The 13,912-nt window shown below is 30.0% G+C and overlaps 1 protein-coding gene across 1 annotated transcript in view; it reads left to right on the top strand.

Annotated features, from left to right (window-relative positions):
• The first annotated feature begins 2,698 nt into the window (after window positions 1–2,698).
• LOC127276993 (apoptosis-stimulating of p53 protein 2) overlaps window positions 2,699–13,912 on the top strand; it is a 169,259-nt gene continuing 158,045 nt past the window's right edge. The window contains exon 1 of the mRNA XM_051297768.1: window positions 2,699–3,180. The gene's annotated coding sequence lies outside the window, so the exon portion shown is untranslated. The remainder of the gene's footprint in view (window positions 3,181–13,912) is intronic.

The raw sequence follows: 13,912 nt of genomic DNA, 5'->3' as shown, positions 1-13,912 counted from the left end.
CCTTTTTTTTGTCACAATCTGACTCACCCTCACCACCGTAGTATGACCTCCTGTTTCTAGTCTTCTTGCCTTAAAGCTATTAAGGCCTTTCTCTAATAGGTTCCTAAGGGTGCAGTCCCATATATGTAGAATAATAAAATAGTGAAATAGATTTAACCAATTAGATGATTGGATTTTTTGAACACCTTCTCTGATTGGTCAATTCTATTACACTATTTTGCCAGCATGGGACTGTACCCTAAATGTTTGTGTTGCGTGACTGACGCATTGGTTCGCAAGCGCAGACATCCTCAAAGCTTTGATACCAATCGCGAACAAAAAGTTTGGTTTATGATTTAAATGGTACGGCCACAGCTCATCTGCCTGTCTGCGGGCAGACGAGGCAAGGCTCACATGAGTGTGAGCGAGAAGAAAAACTTGCATTTTCTCGCTTACACACTCTCGCCCCGTCAGCCCGCAGGCAGGAAGGCAGCCGAGCTGTGACCGCTTCATAAGACACTAGATTTTTAAATTATAAATATTGTAATGATAGTTAGAAATCGGCCGGTAAATATTTGTACTAAATATTATCGCGCGTCGATAAACAAGTTACCGACCGCGGAGCTCAAAGACATAGTACCCGATTTCACCGCGCGGGTCGCATCGCCAAAGCTCACTCGCGTGCGCCCAGCCCACCGATCGGCTATATAAGCTGCGCTCTCGGTGAGGACCGCCACTCTCGTTCTACACGGAGTCCGGGTGGGTCTTACCCACCCGACTAGGAGTTTTACTCCGAGAATCTTTGTGGAGAGTTTTACTCTCGTTCGACGGGTTTTACCTGTCGAACATTATATCGGTTTTAATGTATATAGTGTATAGTAACGAACCGTGAAATAATGTGTCGCGATTTAAAGAATGTATAGTCAAAGATTTGTAATGTAACGTAACAAAATGTATAGTAAAGTAACGAAATGTATTGTAACGTAAATTTGAATTCACGAAGTTAAAGTAGATTTTTTGTTTTATTACCGTTTTAATCTTCGTTCTTAGATATACTTAGAATGTTACTCTTTGTATAATTGTAACACGAGTTTTACTCGTGGTTCACCGGTTATCGCGAATTTTTAGGCAGTAAAGTAACTGATTTATGGCTCATCATAGCGAGTTGAAGCCGATTTTGTTAATGCGCGGCTCAAATATACGACGTTCCCGATTGATGCCGATTTTCAATTTCCGCGGCTCAACATTTAATTTGATAGACGCCGAAAAATCGTTACTCGAAACCGACTTTCGCGATTTACTTGTAATCTCCGTATAACTTTGACATTGTAAATACCGTTGTAAATAAATAATTTGTTATCAGTTTGCAATTAACCCGTTATTATTGTTTATTATTTTTTTGGAATCAAAACGAACCCTGGCTCGGGGAGCTAAAACATTGATTCTTTAAATTACAAACGTTACAATATTAAATAATTAAAATTATTAAATGCCGCCGAGATACATTTGAATTAAACATTGTAAAGTTGGAAAACAGGTATAAGAGGAACGTAAACCAAACTTTTTGTTCCCGATTGGTATCAATGCTTTGATGACGTCACTGCACTTGCGAACCAACGCGTCAGTCACGCAACGCAAACATTTAAGAACATATTGGAGAAAGGCCTTTAGGGAGAGTTATCGACGTCGACGTATCATTCTGTCTTTGTCTCTCCCATTGTCTGTCCTTAAGGCCGACGCGTCGCTATCAATGCGTCGACGTTCAGAAACCACCTATTCTGGACTCTCTCTGAAGGCCTTTCTCCAATAGGATCTTAAACTCTTGCGTTGCGTATGCATTGCGTCGGTTGCTATTGGCAACCAATGCTAAAATCAACGCGTCAGTCACGCAACGCAAAAGTTTAGGTTCCTATTGGAGAAAGGCCTTTATCTGCTTGCGTCCATCTTGAGTTTCCCCCACCCAACTTGAATAACCTAAAGGCCTGAGCAGAACAGAAACGTAACCGTAATCGCAATCGTAAACGGAAGAATGAGTTAGAGAAGGATAGTCATATATTGTTGTTCTCTTACTAATTCTTCCGTTTGCGATTACGATTCCGGTTACATTTTTATGGTGCTTAGGCCTTAATAGGGGAAGTGCACTGACTATAGAGTCTCTATAGAGTCTATCTGGAATGCTGTCTGCCATTGATGGAGGTTCTACAATAGGTGCAAAAGCCAAGTACAAGTGCAAGTCCATATGCAAATCCCATGAGTGCAAGAGAGATAGATAGACTACCTATCCCCTTCGCACTCATGAGATTGCCACTTGGACTTGGCTTTTGCACCTATTCTGGAACCACCTTGAAAGTCGCGAGTCGAGAGAGAGGTCTGATTCCTGTATTCCTCTCTTTGTCGGTACAGGTCCATTAGAAAATATTTAATGCATACGTGAATATGACATAAAGGCCTGAGCAGAATAGAAACGTAACTGGAATCGTAATCGCAAACGCAACCGGAAGAATGAGTTAGAAAAGGATAGATATATTGTTTGTCCTTCTCTAATTCATTATTCCGGTTACGTTTGCGGTTACGATTCTATTCTGCTTTGGCCTTAACACAGTTAACAGTAAACTTTTAGAACGTATTGTACTACGCCTGCGCAGTTTAGCAAGAGAAGGAGAGGGATACAGGAATCAGGCCTCTCTCTCGGTTAGCGACCATCAATGGCAGACAGCATTCCAGATATATGTAGTTCAGTGGGGAAGTGTCCCTCCTACGATACGGCACATTTTGGACGTTTCACTATGTAACTTTCACAAAAGTTTTGTATAATATGACAAAATATAAAAATGCTGTTTTTAAGGACTATTTTTATTTATCAATTTAATTGATTTTGTGTGCAATTGTAATATGAGTCAGTTTTCACTCCGTGAAAATTAATTATTTATAATAGTTCAATTTCAGAAGATTATTTTATGGTTGAACAAATCGGTCCACACATAATGACTTAATGAAAGAAGTGTTATTAGCATCAGTTCCTACACTAAATACAACAATGTACTAATTATATTTACAAAAATTTCACCTTTTAGTGTATAAACATCATAGAAGTTTTTTACATTGTTAGGAAAGGACATTGAAACTCCATATTTGTGAAAAAAATCCGTTTTGGATTACACGGAACAAATATCACGAAGATTCCACTGGTTAATAATAAAGGTAAATATATGTATTTTGTTTTAAAATTATTTAGTTTTAATCTTGTCATTAAAATAAATTAAGCAAGTTTCTTTTTGTTCGTTTTTAATTGTAATAAGTTTTTTTTTTGTATTTGTATATTTTTTACTAATCATATCGCGCCTGAAAACTATTCAATAATTTAAAAACAAAACTGATATTTGGCCGCAGCACACCAGGAAAAGTATAGTTCAGCTTAATCCTGGAGTGCCACTGTGGGTATTTAAAAAAAGTTAAAAAGTTTTATTGATTTTTCATGTCTTGTGTTAATGTTAAAAAGTAGTCGACAGCATAACCTCAAGTTTCATAAAGGATAATAATAAATTAAAGCTTATTTCAAACAAAAAATTCCTTAAATCTGTTTTACACGAATTTTTATTTAGCACAATTCTTATATGAATTTTAACATTTATTCTTATTTATTCTTAACAGAATTTTTTTATAGAAAATTCACTAAATTTTAATTTAATTATTTTTTTATGTCACAGAATTGACATTTAAATTCCACGGATTACACGACATTTTCGATTTATTTTATAATAAAACGAGACTTTTTCGACATTTTTTTTACAAAATACGTTTTTTTAAGTATACAATGCATATCTTCTTCAGCTCTTCTTTATTTCAATTATTTAACTAATTTAAACTAAAATTCTTCTCTAAATAAATTATTTTCAATAATTTTAATCGTAAACTATTTTTCAATTAAATATTGTATAAAATTAAAAAATTTCAATTTAAAACTTCAAAAATTTTTCTCCTATTTAATGCTGAAACTCGAATAATGGGATATTTCTTAAAAATCCAAAATTGAACCAAAAAATTACAACCTCGGATTGCACAACTTTTTCGACTTTTATCGACTTTTTTCAATAAATGCGACTATTTCGACTTATTTTTATAAAATGTGACTAGGTCGACTCTAAATTAAACTAATTTAATTTCAGTGTATTTCTTTTCAACGATGAGGTGAATCTTGATACACTGCTGTCAAAGAAATTGACATGCTCTTATAAAGAGTTACCTTCTCTACTAAGTCTATTTATTAAAGAATGATAAAAAGTATCTAGAATTATTTGCAAAATTAATTATTTTTAATAATGTGGTTAAAATTCTTCGAAAATCATACATAATTTAGAACATGTTAGAATTACCTAAAAATTCTCTAAAATTCAATTATGGTTTGAAGTTTGTAAAAAAAATTTATCATTTAAATTTGAATCATTTATTATGAAATTTTCAATTTAAAATCTACTGAAAACCATATCTTTAATTAAAATTTTCTGAAATTTTTATTATTTAAAACACTTTCTCAATACAAATTTTTATTAAATTCAGTTATTGCCTGAATCTTATAAAAAAGTATTCAGAAATTTAATTTTACGTAAATTTTGATTAAAAATCTCCTGAAATTTAATTGCTTTTAACAATTGTAACTGAAACTATTTTAAAATTTAATATTTTTTTAAATTTTTAACTTAAATTCTTTGTTGAATTAATTATTTTTCATAAATTTAATCAGTCTTAAAATATTCCATTAATTAACACATTTCTCAATTAAAATTTAATATATATATATATATATATATATATATATATATATATATTATGTCAAATAATTTTTATGTCAATGTACAATTATGTTAATTTAAATTTAAGAGTGTTCAAAAGTCTCTGAAATTCTTTGGCATTTATTGACCGCTCTATAAATACGGCACTGAACGTAAAAATGATAAACATTGATTTTAAAACACTTTTTTCTTAAATTATGAGCACTTTTTATAAAATCGGCCAACGTACCAAGATTTCTTGTCTTATAAATTTCCTAAATTCGAAAGATTTTTCAAATCATTGCAGAAACGCGATCGTAAAATTGGAAATAGGAAAGTAATAATTTTAGCTTTATTACGTCCTGCTGTCGTTAGATGGCAGAAGCATGCAGGGAGCACAAAGTCGCAGCTGTCATTATTATTATTTGCCTTTTTCCAATTTTGCGATCGCGTTTTTGCATGGATTCCAAAAATCTTTTGGATTTAGGAAATTTATAAGATAAGAAATCTTGGTACGTTGGCCGATTTTAAAAAAATGGGTCTATAATTTGAGAAAAAAGTGTTTTAAAATCAATGTTTATCATTTTTACGTTCAGTGCTGTATTTATAGGGCGATAATTAAATGCCAAAGAATTTTAGAGACCTTTGAACACTCTTAAGTGAAATGATATTTATGTTAATTGAAATTTGGGGTTTATTCATGCGAGTCAATTAGGAAAATTGGAATTTTTTTTTGAACAGAAAATTAATTTTAAAATTTAATTTAAATAAATTTGAAATTTCAGTTTCTTTGAAAAATATAAATAAAATCAAGTTTTTTATATTTTCAAATTTTCAACACAATCTTTAAGATCTTAGTTTTAATTTGCTTTTTTGAAACTTAAAAAAATATTTACCTGTTTTGCAATCTAGCAAATAGTATATACACTGATACTATTCAATGAAAAATCAATGAAATTGTGAATATATACAAAATACGTAATACGTAATAGACTTTTGTCTTGAACATAGCAAACATAAACTATAATGTGTTGATTATATTTCATGTTTCATTAAAAATAAATAATAATGCACACTGTTGATAAATTCCTAATAATTTAAATATAAATTTATTCAAATAAGATCAAAAAAAAAAAAAAATTAAATAAAAACATAAACAAAGTGTACTGTTTGGAGAAAGAAGCATCCGACATTTTGATATCTCAATAAAAAGTGGGGGAACATTAGCAGTAGCGTAACATTCACTCAAAAGAGAGTGAGGCCAAAAACACTGTTGTGTATCGTGAACTAAACGGAACTCAACGCTGTTTAGTTACAATAACTGCTAGTAAAGTTGTCATGACAATATTTTAGGCTACTAAACAAGTTTTGTAGCCACAACCGTAACTCTTCTCTCTGTGTAATAATCAACTAATAATGATAATTTTTATTAGCAATGTTTATGTATATTATGTGATTATTACTTTCATTGAAACGTCCACTACACTTAAAGTTAATTGAACATCTTATTTTTATATAAAATCTTTAATAAATTAAACATAGGTACCCGGGTGCCTCGTCCGCCCATAGAAGGTGTTTTTTTCCTCAGTACCTATTGAAAATCCCTGTACAAGATCTTGTACAGGGTTTTTCAATAGGGTAATCAGCTTTCCAACCATCTAAGTTACAAGTCTCTAACTTTATTCTAACTTAAAATATCTTACTTTAAAGTCTTAGATCATTCCAACTTTACGCACGTCAAGCGTACCGACAATTTTAGAGATGGGAGGGGGTTAGACATAGTATCACTCTCCATTGTAACTTAATGTGTAAACTATAGAGTAACTCCAGGTCAGCCGTGTCAACAAATTTTCATTGATTTTCTAAAATCTTAAAACTTTTATTAAACTCTGTAGTTTATAATAAAACAAAAAAACTCTTTTAACCGTTTTTTGAAATTTTAAATTTTTGTTAGTTTATTTTTGCATAAACAAAATTTTACAAAATTTTAAAGAAAAATTAATAACTCAACAATCGTTTGCAATAAATTAATGAAACTTATACGGATTATATAAAAAATTGCCCTCTTTTCAATGAATAAAATTGCAAAATTGTAAACCTAAAAATTCGATATTTTTAATAACAATTTTATAAACAATTTACATTATGTATGTGTTCTAACCCTCTGATTGTGATAAAACTTAAATAAAGTGTACATGGCAGTCTTCTCTTTAAGTTCCAAAATGAAAAAATTTGTATTTTCCACTAGAAGTGTATTAAACGAATTTTTTATTGTGACGCGCGCCAACCGCCGCGCCATATCACTCTGAGAAGGGTTGCTACAACCTACGCTGCACTTAGGCTTTAAGGAATGTAAAGAAAATGAAGCTAATAATATATATTTAAAATTTACGAATCCGGTGTCCGTTTTTCAAAATTCAAAATGGCGGATGACTTTAAATTCGCAATCAGCGACCCCGAAAACCCCCGAGTAACTATTTTCAAGGAAATATGTTTAATTTTTGAAAATTCGTCCGACATATTGGATCAGCCATTTTAAATTTTCCAAATCTGACGTCTAATTTGTTAATCAGCGACCCCAAAAACCTAAGAATACCCAGTAATACTTAAATTAAATGAATTACTTTTTTGTACTGTACACTCAAATTCGCCCTGTAGAAAAATGTGTCACAACGCGACTTTTTGTGGGCTATTTATGTATCCTAGAGTGTCAAAAGATTAAATATTCTTTGCAATTATATTTGCAAAATATTACAATTATAATTTAGAATTAAATTATTGAATATCATGCTATTAAATGTTGTTTTTTATGGAATTTAAGCAGCTGGGTCCCTCGAACGTCAAAAAATGAACTCAGGCACGTGAGGGTTAACATAGGTGTATTCAACTAAGAAACGGTAGTAGAATTTTTATTAATAGACAAAAAATGTAAACCACTTCTTTTCGTGCATCAAGCTCAAGCACGTTTGGATGTTAGGCAGGTCAGTCGCTAAAGTTGATATGGCGCGCGTCACAATAAAAAATTCGTTTAATACACTTCTAGTGGAAAATACAAATTTTTTCTTTTTGGAACTTAAAGAGGTGACTGTCATGTACACTTCATTTAAGTTTCATCACAATCAGAGGGGTTGAACACATAAATAATGTAAATTGTTAATAAAACCCAGATAATAAATAATTAATAATAAATAAAACAATAATAAAAAATTAATAAAACAATAATAAAAAATATAATAAAATATAATAAAACCTAATAATAAATAAAATAAAAAAACCAAAAATATAAAATTCAAAAATTAATTTAATTAGTTAAAAATTATGGTATATTGAAAAAATAACGGCAATTAATACTAGAAATTAAAATGATAAATAAAGTAAGTATATAATAAGATATATAAATATTATTATTAAATTAACAAATGTTTAATACATTTAAAAACTTTTATTCATCTTTTCAATAAGTATTTTCATATTTTAAATAAATTTAATAAAATATAACAATAATAACATTGATTAATTAACAAATAAAATAGAAAACACAAAATTTCTATTTAAAAGCATTTTGAAAAAGCCCGCCGTTTTTCAACTGTGTTTCAACTCATAAAAACAGTCGAGGGTTAAGAGCAAGATTTTTTTATTCTCTGATAGTTGGTCGAGTAGGTTCTCGGTTAGGATCTTTGGTTAGTGTCTGTCGAACCCGGGTTCAATTCCCAGTCCCCTCAAATTTGTTTCGAAAATTTTCTCGTTAAGTTTCCAAATGAAAATAAACAGGACATAATTAATAATAATAAACGTCACAAGGATTTTCAAATTTAGAAAACAAATAAATTTTTTTTAAATTTAAAATGTATTTTTTAAAAATTGCAGCAACCTTTTCAGAAGCTTGTTGAAATTCTCCTGCAACCTTACGTAGCAAGCTTACAGCAATCTTTCACGGCAAGCTTGCCGCAATCATTCTTAGTATGCTTGCAGCAGTCTTGTAGCAATCTTTCATGGCAAGATTGCAGCAACTTACTTGCTTACAGCAAGCTTTCACGGCAAGCTTGCCCTGGGTGGGACATTTCGCTAGCTCAGACAAGCTTGCACGGTAAGTTTGCCGCAAGCTTTCTGCAAAGTTTCCGTGCTATCTGAGAATTGTTATTAAAAATATCGAATTTTTAGGTTTACAATTTTGCAATTATATTCATTGAAAAGAGGGCAATTTTTTATATAATCCGTATAAGTTTCATTAATTTATTGCAAACGATTGTTGAGTTATTAATTTTTCTTTAAAATGTTGTAAAATTTTGTTTATGCAAAAAGAACTAACAAAAATTTATATATATCAACTTAGCAGTATAACTTTAAAGAATTGAGTAATTCACAATTGTATAATTTGCCGTTTATTAATCGCTAATTAGTTGTGAAAGAAATAATTTTGTCGTTCAAATTTTTTTTTCTTCAGGGGTGCCTTGCTAACTTGACGTCAAGTTAGCAGGGCACCCCCCAAAAACCGTTAAATCAATACATCAACATAATTCATTGCCATAGGAATTTGCCGTTTTCTAACTCTAACACCACTGATTAATCGATTTAAAAAATAAAATAAAAATTCAAAGAGAAAAAGTTTTTTTTATCTTTCCGTAAAGGCTTAATCTTCTGTAAAAAGACATTCCTCATAGATGTAACAATTTTCAGATAAGAAAACAGAACAGATATATCCAATAAAAATTATATATATATTTTATATCATAAAAATATTTTTCTGATTTTACCGTTTGACGTATTTAAATTAGTTGTACTCTGAAAATTGCCACATCAATTTTAGAATTTTAAAAATCATCAAAAAAAATCAGAATCGTAAAAAACAGCAGGGTATTCGTGACGCATCACTTCAAATTAACTTTAGAAGTAAATAATTTTGTTCTGATGTTACCGTTTGACGAATTTGAATTAGTTGTGCCCTGAAAATTGACACATCAATTTTAGAATTTTAAAAAATCATCAAAAAAAAAATCCGAGTCGTAAAATACAGCAGGGCATTCATAATATATCTACACAAAGTAACTTTAGGAGTAAATAATTTGTTTTTGATTTTACCGTTTGACGAATTTGAGTTAGTTGTACCCGGAAAATTGCCACATTAATTTTAGAATTTTAAAAAACCAAAAAAATGAGAATCGTAAATTTCAGCAGGGCATTTGTTATAAACCTATCACTTAAAAGTTAATTATTAACCTTCACTTAAAGTTACTTTAGGAATAAATAATTTTTTTCTAAATTTTGAGTTTGACAATCTTGTATTAATTGTGCCAAAGTCTGATATACCCGAAATGACCGAGAAAAGTCACGGAGAAATAATTATTTGTCAGGGAAATTTGATAAATTGTACAAATTTTCAGTAAATATCAATGATGTTTTTCTGTATTCGTGTAATGTTGTTTAACTTTTCTATCTAATGATATTATTTACTCCTAAAGTTAATTTGAAGTGATGTATCACGAATGCCCTGCTGTATTTTACGATTCTGATTTTTTTTGGTAATTTTTAAAATTCTAAAATAGATGTGGCAATTTTCAGAATACAACTAATTTAAATACGTCAAACGGTAAAATCAGGTAAATATTATTTGCTCCTAAAGTTAATTTGAAGTGATGTGTCACGAATGCCCTGCTGTATTTCACGATTCTGATTTTTTTTGATGATTTTTAAAATTCTAAAATTGATGTGTCAATTTTCAGGGCACAACTAATTCTAATTCGTCAAACGGTAAAATAAGAAACAAATTATTTACTTCTAAAGTTACTTTAAAGTGATGTATCACAAATGCCCTGCTGTTTATTACGATTCTGAATTTTTTTTTTTAATGCTTTTTAAAATTCTGAAATTGATGTGGCAATTTTCCGGGCACATCTAATTCAAATTAGACAAACAGTACATTAAGAATAATATTAGTTACTCTTAAACTTACTTTTAAGTGATATATTACGAATGCCCTGCTGCACACAGAGAAAATATTTGTTTGATTCAAAGAAATCAGTTTATGACTTGTTTTCTTTCATTCAAAATTAAATTTGCTTTAAATTAAAGAAATTTGTGCATTATATGGAAGAAATGCTATCATTGATATAGGGTAAAAGAAACATTTATTTTAATTAAATAACAAATTTCTTTGGAATGAAGATAATTTTTTTTTGTCTCAAAGATAATTTGTTTGAAACAAATAAATTTTCTTTGAATCAGAGAAGAATTTGTGAAAGAAATTGATTTCTATGAATCAAAGAAATCTTTTTTCTCGGTGTGATTTTTACGATTCTGATAGTTTATTTGATGTTTTTTAAAATTCTAAAATTGAGGGTATGGATGCTATAAGGGGACGCGCATGGTTTACGTTGTCCCCTTGCGCAGCCGCTGACTCGCTAGACGCGGGGACTTTAAATTTCACTTCTATCCCCTTATAGCATCCATACCCTCAATTGATGTGGCAATTTTTAGGGCACAACTAATTCAAATTCGTCAAACGGTAAATTCAGGAAAATATTTATGATATAAAATATATATATGTGCGATTCCAGGTGAGATTTTGACTTTTTCGGAGTAGGTTAACCGATTGCAATGAAACTTTGGAATTTTGTTATATATAGTAAGACTAATCTTTAACGTAAATTTCAGCTTAAAATATTTGTTAGTTTACGAGATTTGCAATAATAACAAAAAATTGTAAACTGCTATATCTTCCCTTCTAATAATCGGATTGAGGTCTACTTTTTTTTAAAATGTCAAGGAAAATGAGAGAAATAAATCTCTTTCAGAACAATTTTTTATAATTTTACAACTAAAAAATTATCAAATAATAATTGAATAAATTTCACGCGACAATCTAAAATTCAATTACTTAAACGCTAAAATGATCTTACCAGTGTTTTCTTTAATGTTCCAAAGGAATCCAATTGTAAATGCAAGTTTAACTTATTTAATTTTAATAATTTACGAATATAAACAATTGCGATTTCTGCTAGTTGACGTGCAGACGACATTGCGCACGCAGCATTCTCCTGTAACCAGCTGACGTGATCGTGGACTAAAGTGGCTACGTGAGAATGCTGCGTGCGCAATGTCGTCTGCACGTCAACTAGCAGAAATCGCAATTGTTTATATTCGTAAATTATTAAAATTAAATAAGTTAAACTTGCATTTACAATTGGATTCCTTTGGAACATTAAAGAAAACACTGGTAAGATCATTTTAGCGTTTAAGTAATTGAATTTTAGATTGTCGCGTGAAATTTATTCAATTATTATTTAATAATTTTTTTAGTTGTAAAATTATAAAAAATTGTTCTGAAAGAGATTTATTCCTCTCATTTTCCTTGACATTTTAAAAAAAAGTAGACCTCAATCCGATTATTAGAACGGAAGATATAGCAGTTTAAAATTTTTTGTTATTATTGCAAATCTCGTAAACTAACAAATATTTTAAGCTGAAATTCTAAAGTTTCATTGCAATCGGTTAACCTACTCCGAAAAAGTCAAAATCTCACCTGGAATCGCACATATATAATTTTTATTTGATATATCTGTTCTGTTTTCTTATCTGAAAACTGTTACATCTATGAGGAATGTCTTTTTACAGTAGATTAAGCCTTTACGGAAAGAAAAAAAACTTTTTCTCTTTGAATTTTTATTTTTTTTAGAAAATCGATTAATCGGTGGTTTTACGGTTAGAAAACGGCAAATTCCTATTGCAATGAATTATGTTGATGTATTGATTTAACGGTTTTTGGGGGGTGCCCTGCTAACTTGACGTCAAGTTAGCAGGGCACCCTTGTAGAAAAAAAATATTTGAATGACAAAATTATTTCTTTCACAACTAATTATCGATTATTAAACAGCAAATTATACAATTGTGAATTACTCAATTCTGTAAAGTTGTACTGCTAACTTGATATACATCAAAAATTAAAAATTTTAAAAAACGGTTAAAAGTGTTTTTTTGTTTTATTATTATTATATCTTACGGCGAGGGGGAATTTACTCAGGTAGTCAAGTGTACACTCTTCCTGTAATACTTGTGTAATATCGTGTAATACCGTGTAATAATGCGTTATTACGGTTCTGTAATAACGCAAAAAAATCTGTAATATCTCTGTAATAATGTGTAATACTCTGTAATAACGTGTAATACTTAGTAATAAGGGTAATATGAGGTGTATTACTGGTAGTCAAGTGTACACGTTTTTAACTAGTAAATTCCCCCTCGTCTTACGGTAAGCAAGATACTTCTTAACTTTATCATATGAAATAAAAAACAGCAAAATATTTATTTAATATAAGATCAAATCTTGTTTTTTTAAAGGAATGAAAAAAACTATATTAACAAAGTTGGAGCATCTAAAAAAAATTTTAATTTTTTTTTTTAAAGTTGCAGTTACGAAAATCGATATTTTTAGATATATACGGGCTGTGCTCTTTCGTACAAATGTGCTTAATTATATTACAAAAAAAATGACTCTGCGAAACAATGATTTTCCATAACGTATGGTATTTAATTTTTTTTGCATTTTTTTAATTTTTTTAAATGAATGTATAATATTTCAAGAATATTGTGTAAAAATTTCAAGCCGATCGAAGCAAAATTGACGAAGTTATGAGCATTCAATTGTCGGTTGCTCCGCGGGCTGTGTTTTCGTATATTTTTAATTTAGTTTGTCCTAACCTTTTGCGGACATTTCTGAATGTTTTCTGATGTCGTTGATGTTAATGTATAAGTTTTGGGGTCGCTGATTACGAATCTGAAGTCAGATTTCGAAAATTGTCAAAATTTAAAATTGGGTTTTTCTCGAAATGACATTTTTGAAGTCCGTGTACACGATATCTCAAAATCTACTGAACCAATTGTTCGGAAATTTGTCACAATTCTTCTTGACTAAATTCCCCAGGCAACTACGAGAGCTTTTTTTAATAATTATTAATTATACAGTAAAAAATAGATCGATTTTTTCAGCGAAAACAAGTTTTTGGGTTTCAAGTTCTGTTTTGTTGCGAGTTACGTTGAACACCGCAAATCCATTTTTTTACGAGGCGCCTGAAGAGATTTACTGCCACTCGTTCAATTTGAAATATTTTTCAATGAGAATTTAGGAAAATATACTTCAAATATTGTATTAATTTGTGGAAATTATGTTA

Source organism: Leptopilina boulardi, unplaced genomic scaffold (assembly GCF_019393585.1).
Source record: "Leptopilina boulardi isolate dan_hultmark-lab unplaced genomic scaffold, ZJU_Lbou_2.1 LbouV2_162, whole genome shotgun sequence".
Taxonomy (NCBI): domain Eukaryota; kingdom Metazoa; phylum Arthropoda; class Insecta; order Hymenoptera; family Figitidae; genus Leptopilina; species Leptopilina boulardi.
The sequence above is the reverse complement of the archived record's forward strand: the minus strand, read 5'-3'. Positions and strand labels throughout refer to the sequence as shown.